Consider the following 12,803-nt stretch of genomic DNA (forward strand, 5'->3'; position numbering starts at 1 on the left):
ATCTTCTTGCAGAACACTTCCCAGGAGTACACAATCAGATTGCTGATCTGCTCAGTCATCAGAGACCGCAGATACACGAATGGGAACTTCTTCCTCAAGTTCTGCTTCCACTCTTTCACATGTGGGGCCACCCAGAAATAGACCTGTCGCCACACACCAAAACGCAAAATGCCGCCTCTCCCGCTCATTCTGCTAGTGGTTCGGAAGCTCAAACGGAATTCTCTCACAATGATCCTAATTGTTCCAACATGGGCCCGACAGCCATGGTTCACAACCCTCTGGGAACTATCAGTAGTTCCTCATCAAAAGCTACGCCTCTCACCCAACCTTCTCACTCAGAACCATGGAGAGATCAGGCATCCAGATCCCAGTCAACTCAACATTGCGATCTGGCACCTGAAATCTTAGAGTTTGGCTACCTCAATCTCCCGCTAGACTGCATGAACATCATTAAAGAGGCTAGACGTCCTACCACTAGAGCTTGCTATGCCGCAAAGTGGAAAAGATTTGTTATTTACTATACAAATAACCAAATCAACCCACTGGATGCTTCTATTCAAAACATCATCTGTTACCTTTTGCATCTACAACAATGTAACCTAGTGTATACATCCATTAGATTACATCTCGCTGCAATAGCAGCCTGACTCCTAAACAGACAACACTTGTCTTTCTTTAGGGTACCAGCTATCAAAGCTTTTATGGAAGGACTTAAAAGGATAATTCCACCTAGAGTTCCACCCTCTCCAGTATGGAACTTAAATGTGGTCCGTACCAGACTCATGGGTCCCTCATTTGAACCTATGCATAAATGTGAATTACAATTTCTCACAATTACAATTTCTCACCTGGGAAGTAGCTTTCCTGGTTGCCATCACCTCTCTCAGAAGAGTCCGTGAACTCCAGGCATTAACCATACAAGAACCATTTCTACAAATACATCATAACAAAGTGGTTCTTAGGACTACCCCAAAATTTTTACCTAAAGTCATGTCTGCTTTCCACCTTAACCAGTCTGTACAACTCCCACTGTTTTCCCTCTACCAGACTCGGTAGCAGAACGAGCTCTTCACAGACGTGAAAAGAGCGATACTTTACTATATTGAAAGAACAAAATCCTTTACAAAGATTAAACAACTTTTTGTGGCTTTCTCCCCACCTCATAAAGCCAATCCTAACTCAAAAATATGGATTGCAAGGTGGATTGCTAAATGCCTCTAAATATGCTATTCTAAAGCCAAACGCACCTTAACCATTCCCCCCTAGAGCTCACTCCACACGTAAACTAGGGGCATCTATGGCATTCTTAGGGAACATTCCCCCAGATGACATCTGCAAAGCAGCAACTTGGTCTACACCACACATGTTCACAAAACATTATTGTGTTGATGTGCAAGCAAAACGACAAGCTAGTGTGGGCCAGGCTGTATTAAGAACACTTTTTCAAACCACTGCTACAGATACAGGTAGCCACCGCTAAAGCGGTAACTGCTGTGTAGTCTATGCATAAGTATACGATCTCCAGCTCATATGCCTTGAACGTAAAATGCTACTTACCAGTATGCATCTGTTCAAGGCATGTAGAGCTGTAGATTCGTATACGCCCACCCGCCTTATCTATCTGTTTCAGTATTATCTTACTTGGATACATTACACATGGACATCCTTTTCTATTTCTTACTAACTCCATCATAACCCTCCACGGCAAAACAATCTGGAGATGGAGTCGATGCCCATGCGCACTATCATCCTAAGGAGGAGTCACCTACCTCGTGACTACAAAGACTTCTTCCAAGACAAAAACAAAGTGCAAACATCGGAGCCCAACACCAGATGGCGATCTATTACAAGTATATCAATCTACAGCTCTACATGCCAAGAACAGATGCATACTGGTAATTAGCATTTTCCTTCTGCACTGTGCAGAGAAGCGGACATGTCTGAAAAAAATGTCAATGAACAATTCTGCGTAGTCCAATACATTTTTTCTCAAATGGCACATGCCAGAATCTTACTTAATTCTAAAGTCCCCAAAGTTCTCAATAATCGTTCTCGGGTATTTGTCATTAGGGTACTGGACAGCAGGTGCACGATGAGCCAGTGAAATAGTAAGGTCAGTCTTCTGTGCTGCTACTTCTAGACACACGTATTTAGCGATAAGGTCAAAGACGACATCTACTACGGATTGACCATTCTCGCGGCATTCAGGGTCTGCAATTGTCTTCGGTGTCATATAGCCTATTGCTTTGACCTGGTTCTTTGCATTGAGGCCTGAAAACAATGGGTAGGCTGTCTGCTGCTTGTTGGCTGAAAGGCCCCTCGCTTTCGATGTTTCAGTTCGTACAGAGGAGCTTTCTTCTGGTCTCAAGGGAGAGGCATGATTTACAATGTTTGATAGAGATTCTGTGGTACTGTAGATATACTTAACTAGCAGAGGACCCCACGTATTAGCTGAGTCTTAAGGCCCCTGCTGGACATCCAACTTTCTAAGACCCGATTGTCCAGATGTCTCATTGGGGGAATCCCTCCTGGGTTTGCCGCTAAATAGCCTGAATTCCATCTCTTTAGAAGAAGTATTCCGACGAGGAGTCTTCGAACCCCGTGAGGAGTTTGCTACAAGTCGGGGTTTGACAGTGGTGTCTTGAGAGATCCTTTTCACAGAGGGATGTGACCTGGGAGGAGGATGCTAGCCAAACCTAAACCTAGATAGGCTGCTTCGGCACCCATCCCCTGACCACCACCCCAGGGGCAGCCTAGTGCCCACCCCCTATGGTATCCAGACCTAAAGATGGTGACACTAGTAGTGTGGATAAACCATGGCAGACTTTCTTGATGTTATAAGAAAATCATTTATAAAATTTTCTGCCCTGAATTTAGCAGCTTGTGCACTTAAGCTCCTGACATGCTCCATGGCTGAAGGGGGGGGACGGGCTCGATGGTTGGCTCGTCCGTGCGCTGTTGCTGACCTGATGCACTTTGGACGGATGGCGACTGCCCGAGCGAAATGCTCTCAGCCGGCTCGGGAAGGCAGTAAATGTGAGAGTAGTGCTTCCAGGGGAAGTGGGGGGCACAGCGGGAGAACCGGTGTGAGGACGCGGGCAGCCTGAAAAAGTGTGGGCGCGATGGGCTCGGTCGGCTCGGTGGGTAGAGGCGGGCCGCTGTTCTTGTCGGCATATGGAGCTGGGAGAGGCTCACAAAACGAAGAACAGCTACATGTTTCTGTCAAATGTGTTTGATGTATGTTACACTGATGTGCATGAATGTGTTTATAGGTCTTTTGTTGGTCAAGAATTTCTTGATTTTACTAAAATTATATGTTTAATATCCTGCAAAAGGGAAAGGCAACATAAGCAATATAATCAATAACTTATTATTGCTTCCAGAATCTCCATAAATTCAATGAAAATGTAGATGTCGGAGTCCTTGTAGAATACTTCTTTATTTCATTTAAATCACTGACCATAAAACAAAACGACAGCCAATATGTTTCACTATCACGTTGAGGAACTTAATCAAGGCTAAGAAGTGTAGAGTTCAGATATGTCTGCACTCTGATTTTAGACTCAATTCTGTCAGTGTCTAATGTATGTGTAAATCAATTGTAGTGGTTCAGCACCCTTATTCAATAAGCCATGTTACTTCTTATTCATAATGGTTCAACACAGAGCTCATGAGAGTCCCCACACAATTTATATAATTCTCAATCTCTGTTGAATATATTTTGAAGAAAATTCTTTATTCATAAGTAATCTCCATAAAATTAGTAGCCACATTAGTCAACATGTTTCGTCCTGATGGACTTCTTCAGGGCAATAAAATATATATAAATACAAAAAAGATTATTTATAATATGTATAAACAATTCTGATTATATAGTCAATTAGACATACAAAGATTAAAAACCAATTGCATATTAAACTAATGGTTTCATATTTCATAACATGAGCCCAAACAGCTTAGATGCTAAAGTCTACATCACTTGATTCTAACAGACATTGGCTTTATTGATTCTTTTTAGAACATTATGATTTTCCCATATCGTTATCCATGTGTTGAACTAAATTTTGAGGTGCCTAATTGCTTTTCTCTTTTTGTTGATCAACCTCTCTCATGAGCTCTATATACATTTTCACTTTGGTTTTATCAAAAAAAGATTTTTACCAAAACTTTCTTAAGACAAATTTTTAAGCTACATGGATCGAGCTAATTCTATTAACATAGTAATAATATTTACGTACCGCAAATTGTTCATATTGGTGACAATACACTCGTACGTATTCCGTAGGCATTGTACCAATTTCCTTAAAAGTGCTTGTTCTTTGGATCCTACAGAGTGTTAAGAAAGACATTTTTCAGAATCTGCAAATTGGATTCTGTTTTTGAGAGGAGCCTATCATCCAAATATGACCATCTGTGTACTATGTATTCTGTCAGAAAAAATGAAAAAGTACTGCTAGTGCAGGAAAGTGTTTGATATTGACATTCTATAAACAAGAGTAATTGTGCTGTAGTGCATTAAAAAATAACCCAAAGAAGGAATGTATATAACGATCTTCAACTGATCAAAGTTCTCTACAATAATATCTTACATGGTTTTCGCGAAAACTAGTCGTTATAAAATAAGGAGGACATAAGTGTGTCTGCTTATTGTCATTATATCAAAGTATCTGTATTCATTCTATTTGGAGCATAATATAGAGTCAATTCTACCAAAGTGGGCGAGGACTTGCAACCTCAAAGCTGCTGCATAGTCTGCAGAAATTAACAAATTGTTTTAGCATAATTTAAAACATTAATGTTCATAATTTGTGTAAGCCCCAGCATATAATGCATGATCAATCTTATCAAAAATGATGAAGTACCTTTTAGGCTGAATAGAGCTATTACGTGATCTGCAGACACAAACAAGTTGTGCATATTCTACATATTTAAGTTGTAGCCTAAATTTGTGGGATCTGCAACATGTGCGATAAACTCTCGTCTTTACAGATAGAGACCCGTAATTAAAGGCTCAGTGAGGCTACTGCTTAGTCTACGCAAATAAACAAATTGTGCATATTCTGCATGTTTAGGTTGTAGCCTGAATTTATGGAATCTGCAGCATGTATGGTTTAAACTATTATGTCTTTACGGATCAAACCTGTAATAGAATACAAAGAACGTGGGTTGTTTCTATAACCGCCAGTCGCATGGGAAACCCTTACCCGTTATTCTGCACTTAGCCAAGCAAAGAAACAGTCCTATTAGAGATAACAAACACCTTGCAGAATAAATGGACCTACTGCGTAGTCTGCAAAGATTAGAAAATTGTGCTAATTCTGCATGTTTGGATTATAACCTGAATTTATGGAAATAGTGTCATGTATGGTGAACGATCCCATCTTTCCAGATAAAGTTCATAATAAGATACAAAGAGTCTTGGTTAATCTTATACCTTTCAGTCACGTGGGGAACCCACCATATCCGTTATTCTATGCCAAGCACAGACGTTCTTAGGCACATTTAAAGCCATAGAGCGAATCAATATTAAATATGCCGATCTGTCGATTAGTAAATGTTACATACATACACTTCCAGAGTTCTAGTGCTCTAGACCATCAATTTGGGCGACGGTATATGCGAAGGTGAAAAAGTTGATGTGATCGATCGGTTTAAATTGCCCGCTTGTGCCGGCACCCTGATCCTAGTTCGAAGATAAGTAGTTACAATGAGCTCCATCTTTGAATGGATATTAGAACATTGGAATGTGGAGCACTCCATTAAATACGGGCCGGTAAAAGCCAGCAGAGCAACATTCTAATGTTGTTTGAACAAAGGCCTCTCGGAGCCCTAGGGGATTTCAATTCCCTCGGGCTCCGAGAGGCCTTCGTTTTATTTGTTAGAACATTCTGCCCTCTAGTGGCAGAATGTTGTAATAGCCTTATAGCCCTTCGTAGCTGGACTATACGGCCATTAAAGTCCTGCTCCCTTGTTAAACGCTGGAGCGGGCCTTTAATGGCCGGTATAGCCCGCTATGGCAGGCTATAAGGTTATATTAGTATACTTAATTTCTATGTCTGTTAGGACCCCCTCCTTTGTGACTTTGTCAATCAATCAATCAATCAGGAGTTTGTTAAAGCGCGACTACTCACCCGTAAGGGTCTCAAGGCGCTAGGGGTGGGGGGGTTGGGGGGATGCAGATTCCATTCCATCAAGGAGGGGGTCTGTCGAAGAGCCATGTTTTGAGGTTTCTTGTGAAGATGGGGAGCGATGTTGTCTGTCTGAGGTGGAGCGGAAGGGCGTTCCATGCTTTGGCCGCGAGGAAGGAGAAGGAGCGGCCTCCCGATCTGGTCTTTCTGGTGCGGGGGACCACAGCGTAGGAAAGCTGGGCTGATCGTAGGGTCCTTTGGGGTGCGTGGAATTTGAGTCGGCTGTTCAGGTATGCTGGTCCGGTGCCGTGGAGGGCCTTGTGTGCGTGGGTGAGCATCTTAAAGGTGATTCTCGCCTCGACGGGGAGCCAGTGGAGTGTGCGCAGGTGCTGGGAGATGTGGCAGTGTTTTGGCAGGTTGAGGACCAGTCTTGCGGCGGCGTTCTGGATGTTCTGTAGCTTGCAGATGAGGTTTTTGTTTATTCCGGCGTAGAGTGCGTTGCCGTAGTCGAGTCTGCTGGTGACCAGGGCGTGAGTGACTGTCTTTCGGTGTTCGAGGGGGATCCATTTGAAGGTCTTACGAAGGAGGCGGAGGGTGTGGAAGCAGGAAGATGAGACAGAGTTGATCTGGCGGTCCATTTTGAGCTCGGAGTCCAGGATGATTCCCAGGTTGCGTGCGTGGTCTGTGGGGGTTGGAGGGTTTCCGAGGGCGGTGGGCCACCAGGTGTCACTCCAGGCGTCGGGGTTTGGGCCCATGATGAGTACTTCTGTTTTGTTGGTGTTTAGTTGTAGGCAGCTGTTTTTCATCCATTTGGCGACGGCTTCCATGCCTTCTCGAAAGTTGCGTCTGGCGGTGTTGGGCTCGTTGGATAGGGAGAGGATGAGCTGGGTGTCGTCTGCATATGACACGATGTTGAGTCCGTAGGTTCTGACGATGGGGGCAAGTGGAGCCATGTAGATGTTGAAGAGCGTCGGGCTGAGGGAGGAGCCCTGGGGGACTCCGCAGGTGATAGGTGTGGGGTCCGAGAGGAAAGGGGGGAGTCTGACCCGCTGCGTCCTGCTGGAGAGGAAGGAGCAGATCCAGTCGAGGGCCTTGTCCTGGATTCCTGCATCGTAGAGTCTGCGTATTAGGGTGCGGTGGGAGACTGTGTCGAACGCTGCTGATAGGTCGAGGAGGATGAGGGCTACTGTTTCTCCTTTGTCCAGTAAGGTGCGGATGTCGTCTGTTGCGGCGAGGAGGGCGGTTTCCGTACTGTGGTTTTTTCTGAAGCCGGATTGGGAGGAGTCGAGGATGTTGTGTTCTTCAATGAATGTGGCGAGTTGGCTGTTGATGGCTTTCTCGATGTGGGTGCTTTACAAGCCATAGCTGTTTATATGGAGATGGTATTCCAAATATGAAAAAAGTGTATTCGTCTGGGCGGCAGACCGATAGATGATATTACATGAACTCAATCTCTATAGCAACGTGTTGGAGGGCTGCTGCAGCAAAAAAAAGTTTTTATAAGATGACATTAAAAACACCATCTTTATATAATTGGTGACCTATTTGGTCTCTATGTGAAATGGCACAATAACAAGATGGATGCCAAGTCAACCTAGACTGCCAATTTGGATGGCATACTCTGCTCTGTAAACACTGTCTTGGTACGCGAGCCACCTCGCAGACTAGCGTGTCATGGACGCCATCTTACAATGGCTGTTAGCATGCTTGGTTTCCTGCGTATTGATTCAAACATTGCTTTCTGTCTTTATAGACTCAAAAAATAAATATATTGAATTTCGTTAATATCTTCAAATATTGATTAGAACGAGAAATCTACTTTATGCCTGTGTGATGATATTTCTATTCAAACAACTTTGCAGTCTTATTTTGTAAATTTTATACGCATCCCAGGAAAATGATCTTAAAACCAATCTTGAGGCAAATGGGACTAAGGCAATGTAGAACAGTGTTATTGAAGCTACAGCTTTTAGAAAATCAATTGATTATAATGGCAGTTTTTACTTTTTTAAATTCTGTTATTAGATATAGAAATACAATGTGATGATCTACTGCCATGTTACCCTCGCTTTTATGGATTTATTCTGTTTTTAAATTGTGGAACTGTAGTAAAATGCAATTCTTTTTAACTTGTGCTTTTATGATTTTCATGTTTGCAAAATCGAATAAAGCTGAATTTGTTTTGATGAATAGAACACAAAGTGAGCCTCTATGATTGAGAATATATCTGTAGATCATATGTACTGTGTTATTTGATACATCCATACAGGTGGAGCTTAAAATATACACAAGCATATAATAATTCAAGGGGATTAGTAAAAAGGGTGTCCATATATAAATGCCAGCTTTAAATAAATGGTGACATGCTTGATCCCTGTGTGGAGTGGCACCATCTAAGAAGTTTACTCCGGTATTAACAAATCGTCAATAATCATTATATATCCCTGTTACCATAATAATGTGGTTAGTGTGCCATAACACTTTAGAAATTCAAATTTAATAGAGTTAAAACTCTCCAGGATAATGACGTATTATTGACGCCATCTTTGATTCGATAGTATCAATTTTTAGCGCACGAAAGAGCAATTTCAAACATGGATTCCTATATGTAGGTCTTACCATGATACAGGTTATTGCGTATATTTAATGCTATTAAGTTAGCAGTAAGTAGCTCTTCTCAAAACAGTTGGCTCTACATAATAGACAACCATAATCTTATAGTATGAAATAGTAGCCCTCTTTATTTATGTTAAGAACACTATTTACTGGTCTTAGGCGGCAGATCCATCCGGCCTCCACTTGTGGTAAAACACACCATAATAAAAAATCTTACTCTTGCTACAGAAAATAATTAAACTCATTTGAGTTAAACCATCTGATACTGTCCTTAAGCGCCAGATCCATCTGCCCTCCACTTTTCTTGAAGCCAGTTCCCTGTTGCCGCCTCTTTCATTTATAATATGTTCGATCGCATGGAACCACATTTTTGTATCCGTTGGATGTGCCTGATGTATGTGAACAGCTAATGGATACTTTTCATCTTTGTGCTTGATGGCCCTAACATGTTCTTGTAGTTGAAGCTTTAAGCTTCGAATGCTACTTCCAACATATATTTGATGACTGGCACAGCCCACTATATAAATCGTAAATGTGGTATTACAGTTTATAAAATAATTTATTGTATATTCTCTGAGTATTGTATTTGAACCTTGTCATTTTATTGTGCCCCAGATGACATGCAGAACATTTTTCACATATGTGGAACCCGAGTGGTTTTCCAGTAATCCAGGTCTTTTGAGTTTATTGTTTATCTTTAACATAACTTGGGCTTAGTTTGTTTCTAAGGGTGCTTCCTCTACGATATACCACTTTGGGTTTGCTCTTTGCAGTTCCATCTGGTATGTAATTGTAGTAAAGTAAATTACAGTTCTTCCTTAGGATGTTATAAATAGGATTACTATGTGCACTGTATTGTGTGACAAACAGTATTTCCTTTTCTTGCACCTTTTTTATTTGCATTGATCGAGTTTTGGACAAGAGTTGATTTTCTATCTAATCTTTTTGCTCTATCTCAGCCTCGACTAAACATCTATTGTCGTACCCCCTCTCTTTAAAGTTCTGTTTTGTTTTTTTCACATGTTTGATAAAATTTGACTGCAGTTATGCCTTTATTAAAAGAAGAATATGAATAAAGAATTTTCTCCAAAATATATGCATTGGAGATTGTGAATTATATAAATTTTGTGTGGAATATCATGAGCTCTGTGTTGCAAACATTATGAATAAGAAATAACATGGCTTATTGAATCAGGGTGCTGAACCATTACAATTGATATATGTTTGGAACTTTTTCCATTGGAAGTTTAAAAGGAGTTAAACTTTCGGTTCTGTGCACCTTTGTAAGTGTTTGATTACTTTTCCCACTGTAGGGGTAGGTGCGGTAGTATATTGCCTCAACCTCGTTTGCATATCTGTGCTTTAATGTAGGAGTACTTTAGCTAATAAGCAAGTGCCTGGTACTAGAAGGTGAAATTCCAAAATTAAGTCAAGTGCTTAGAACTGTAGTGCACCCGTTGGGTATGGCTGCCGAAAAGTATTATACAAATCGGTTTCATCAGGTTAGCAGTACTGGTGACGAGAGTCAAAAAAAATTCTGGAGGCAAGAATAGGGTCTTTCGGCCACCCCTTTTCATCCATTGGTCTCTTATTGTATCATTCACATTTTTTTGCACCTACTACAGCATGGAGCACTGGCTTATCCTACCTTGGGTAACTTCACTGTACATCCACATACAAAGTAGTCCCCTCCAGTGCCAGGGGTGCCTACAGTAGTGTGTGATTGTTGAGACCAAACTGAATTTTTGCTTTTAGATAATGTGTTTTGTTTTTTTAATTGACAAGAGCCCAGCAAATTCCCTGACAAAGTGTTGCAAAACCATGACTAACCAAAACAAGTATTTCCAAAGCAAGGCTGGCAGCCAACGCCAGACCCCATATGCTGTCTCAATTCATGTTTCCTCCCTGCTTTTATGGCCCAATTCCGAATGTTTCATAATATAGTAAAAAATATCAAATAAAAAAATAACTATGATCATTTGCTGTGCCCTCAGTTAAAATGTGTAGTGGTGAAATAAGGTCAGTATTGTGACAACCTAGATCAGTTAAAAAAAAAGAAGCTTTTTTTCTAGTCACAATATATCCTTCAACTCCATAAATCCTCTTTCTCAATCACAAGGAGTGTGTAAGACCTTGCCCTCGGCAAAATATAATGTATGTGTTTTGCAGTAGCAGGTATAGTCACTCTGTTGCTGTCTTTGTTGGGTTGAGTCATCCATGGCATGTGAATCTATATTTCCCCCCTACTCTGGAGTTTGAATTGTCCCATGGGGTCACCTTAGAAGCTTATTGTGCTGCAATTTATTAGAACTATACATACAACGGAACTGGTAAAAATGTGTGTTTCAGATGGGAAATAAATGTGTTCACTTCCATTTGCAAGGTTGAAAAAGAGACGGTTATGATCAACCTTTGTGTCGCTTGCAACCTGTTTCAGCAAGTCTCATAGCCTAGATCGTATCCACATGGAATTGCAAACTACAAAAAGCTACTCTGAACCATCTACAGCTCGGAGGTTCTTATTAGGGCCACTAGAACTTGGAAGATTTCTCCTGTGGGTTGTGAGTTGTGTTGTGGTCGTTCATTAGTGCCCTTCTTGATTGTAGCATAGCACGGATGACTTTTTAGTGGCTGTCTTGCAGGGCATGCTTAATGATTTAGTTGTGAGTTGTACTCTGCTTCTCATCCGTAAATATTTGGTGCAAGGTGTGTTAGACCTGGCAGTCTTATGGTGGTCTTCCCCAAAGATTTTGCCTGCTTAACTCCATTGTTAACTGTATTCTTTTTGTTGGCCTTGGTATTCTGAGCACTTTACCACTGCTTACCAGTTCTAAAGTGCATGTGCTTCTGCTCTAAACATGGTTTCATTGACTTATCCACAATTGTTAATTTAAATTATCTGTTAGTCCCTAGTAGAGTGCACTACCTGTGCCCAGGGCCTATAAATTAAATGCTACTAGTGGGTCTGCACCACTGATTGTGCCACCCACACAAGTAGCCCTTTAAACATCTCAGGCCTGCCGCTGCAGAGCCTGTGTGTGCCATTTACACTGCCATGTTGACTTCACATTTGAAGAAGTAGCTGTCATGTTTAATATCATTGGAATGGTAATGATAATTCTGATTTGCTGGCAAAGTTGGATTAAACTTTACTATTTTAGAAATGCCACTTTTAGAAAGACTAGCATTCATCTGCTCTTAAACCTTTGTGTGCCTTCAGCCTGTCTCCAATACACGTCTGGGGTGGTTGACAGGTGGACTTTGTGCATTACGTCTAGACAGCCACACACACAGGAAGGATAGGTGTGACTGAGTCCCCAGCTGCATCCTGATGGCAGCATGGGAGGGAGGAGCTGACACTCTTAAATGGGGAGTGTCCTATCCCCACATAAAGGATAGATTACCCCCCTGTAGTGAGTTTTGAGCCAGGGCTGGGGGAGGGGGGGTCCTTTTGGCACATCAAAGCCCCTCTTTGAACTAAACCCCACTTTAAAGGCAAAACTGTTTATAAGTGCTGGCACTCTGACCCCACTAAATCAGACACTTATGGGCCTGTAAAGAAACTCTGCCAGGAAAAAGGACTGCTGCACTGCTAGAAGAACTGCCACTCTGCTGGACTGCTGCTCTGGAAGAACTGAATTTCTGCTTTGCTGCCTGCTACCCTCTGCCCCTGCTGAGGAAAACTGGACTCTTCCTTGAACCCAGAGTGATCTCCAAGGGCATGCCGGCTTGCCTCCTGTTTTGAGACTCTGGGATATCGAAGTCTCACCTCCTGCGCCTGGTCCATTGGAAGTGAATCAAGGTACTTGCTCCGGTGGAACCGGCACATCTTCTGCTGTGTGATGCAGAATTGACGAATTCATGCTTTTGCAGAAACAGAACCAGAGCATCACACTCTGAACCAGCACATTGGTTCCAGAACCGAGGCATCGGAACCTCTGCATCACTGCCGCTGCAGTGAGACAAGTGATGTAGCCCCTCTACTGCGTGGAGAAATCCAGCATATTGTCTATGGGACCAACATATCTTAGCTTTGGTGCTTCATTTTCGGAACCGTTG

General features: G+C 42.0%; 1 protein-coding gene across 4 annotated transcripts in view; it reads left to right on the forward strand.

Moving 5' to 3' along the window:
* Window positions 1-12,803, forward strand: part of FBXL19 (F-box and leucine rich repeat protein 19) — a 287,065-nt gene that overhangs the window by 199,151 nt on the left and 75,111 nt on the right. The window lies entirely within an intron of this gene.

Source organism: Lissotriton helveticus, chromosome 7 (genome assembly GCF_964261635.1).
Source record: "Lissotriton helveticus chromosome 7, aLisHel1.1, whole genome shotgun sequence".
Taxonomy (NCBI): Eukaryota; Metazoa; Chordata; class Amphibia; order Caudata; family Salamandridae; genus Lissotriton; species Lissotriton helveticus.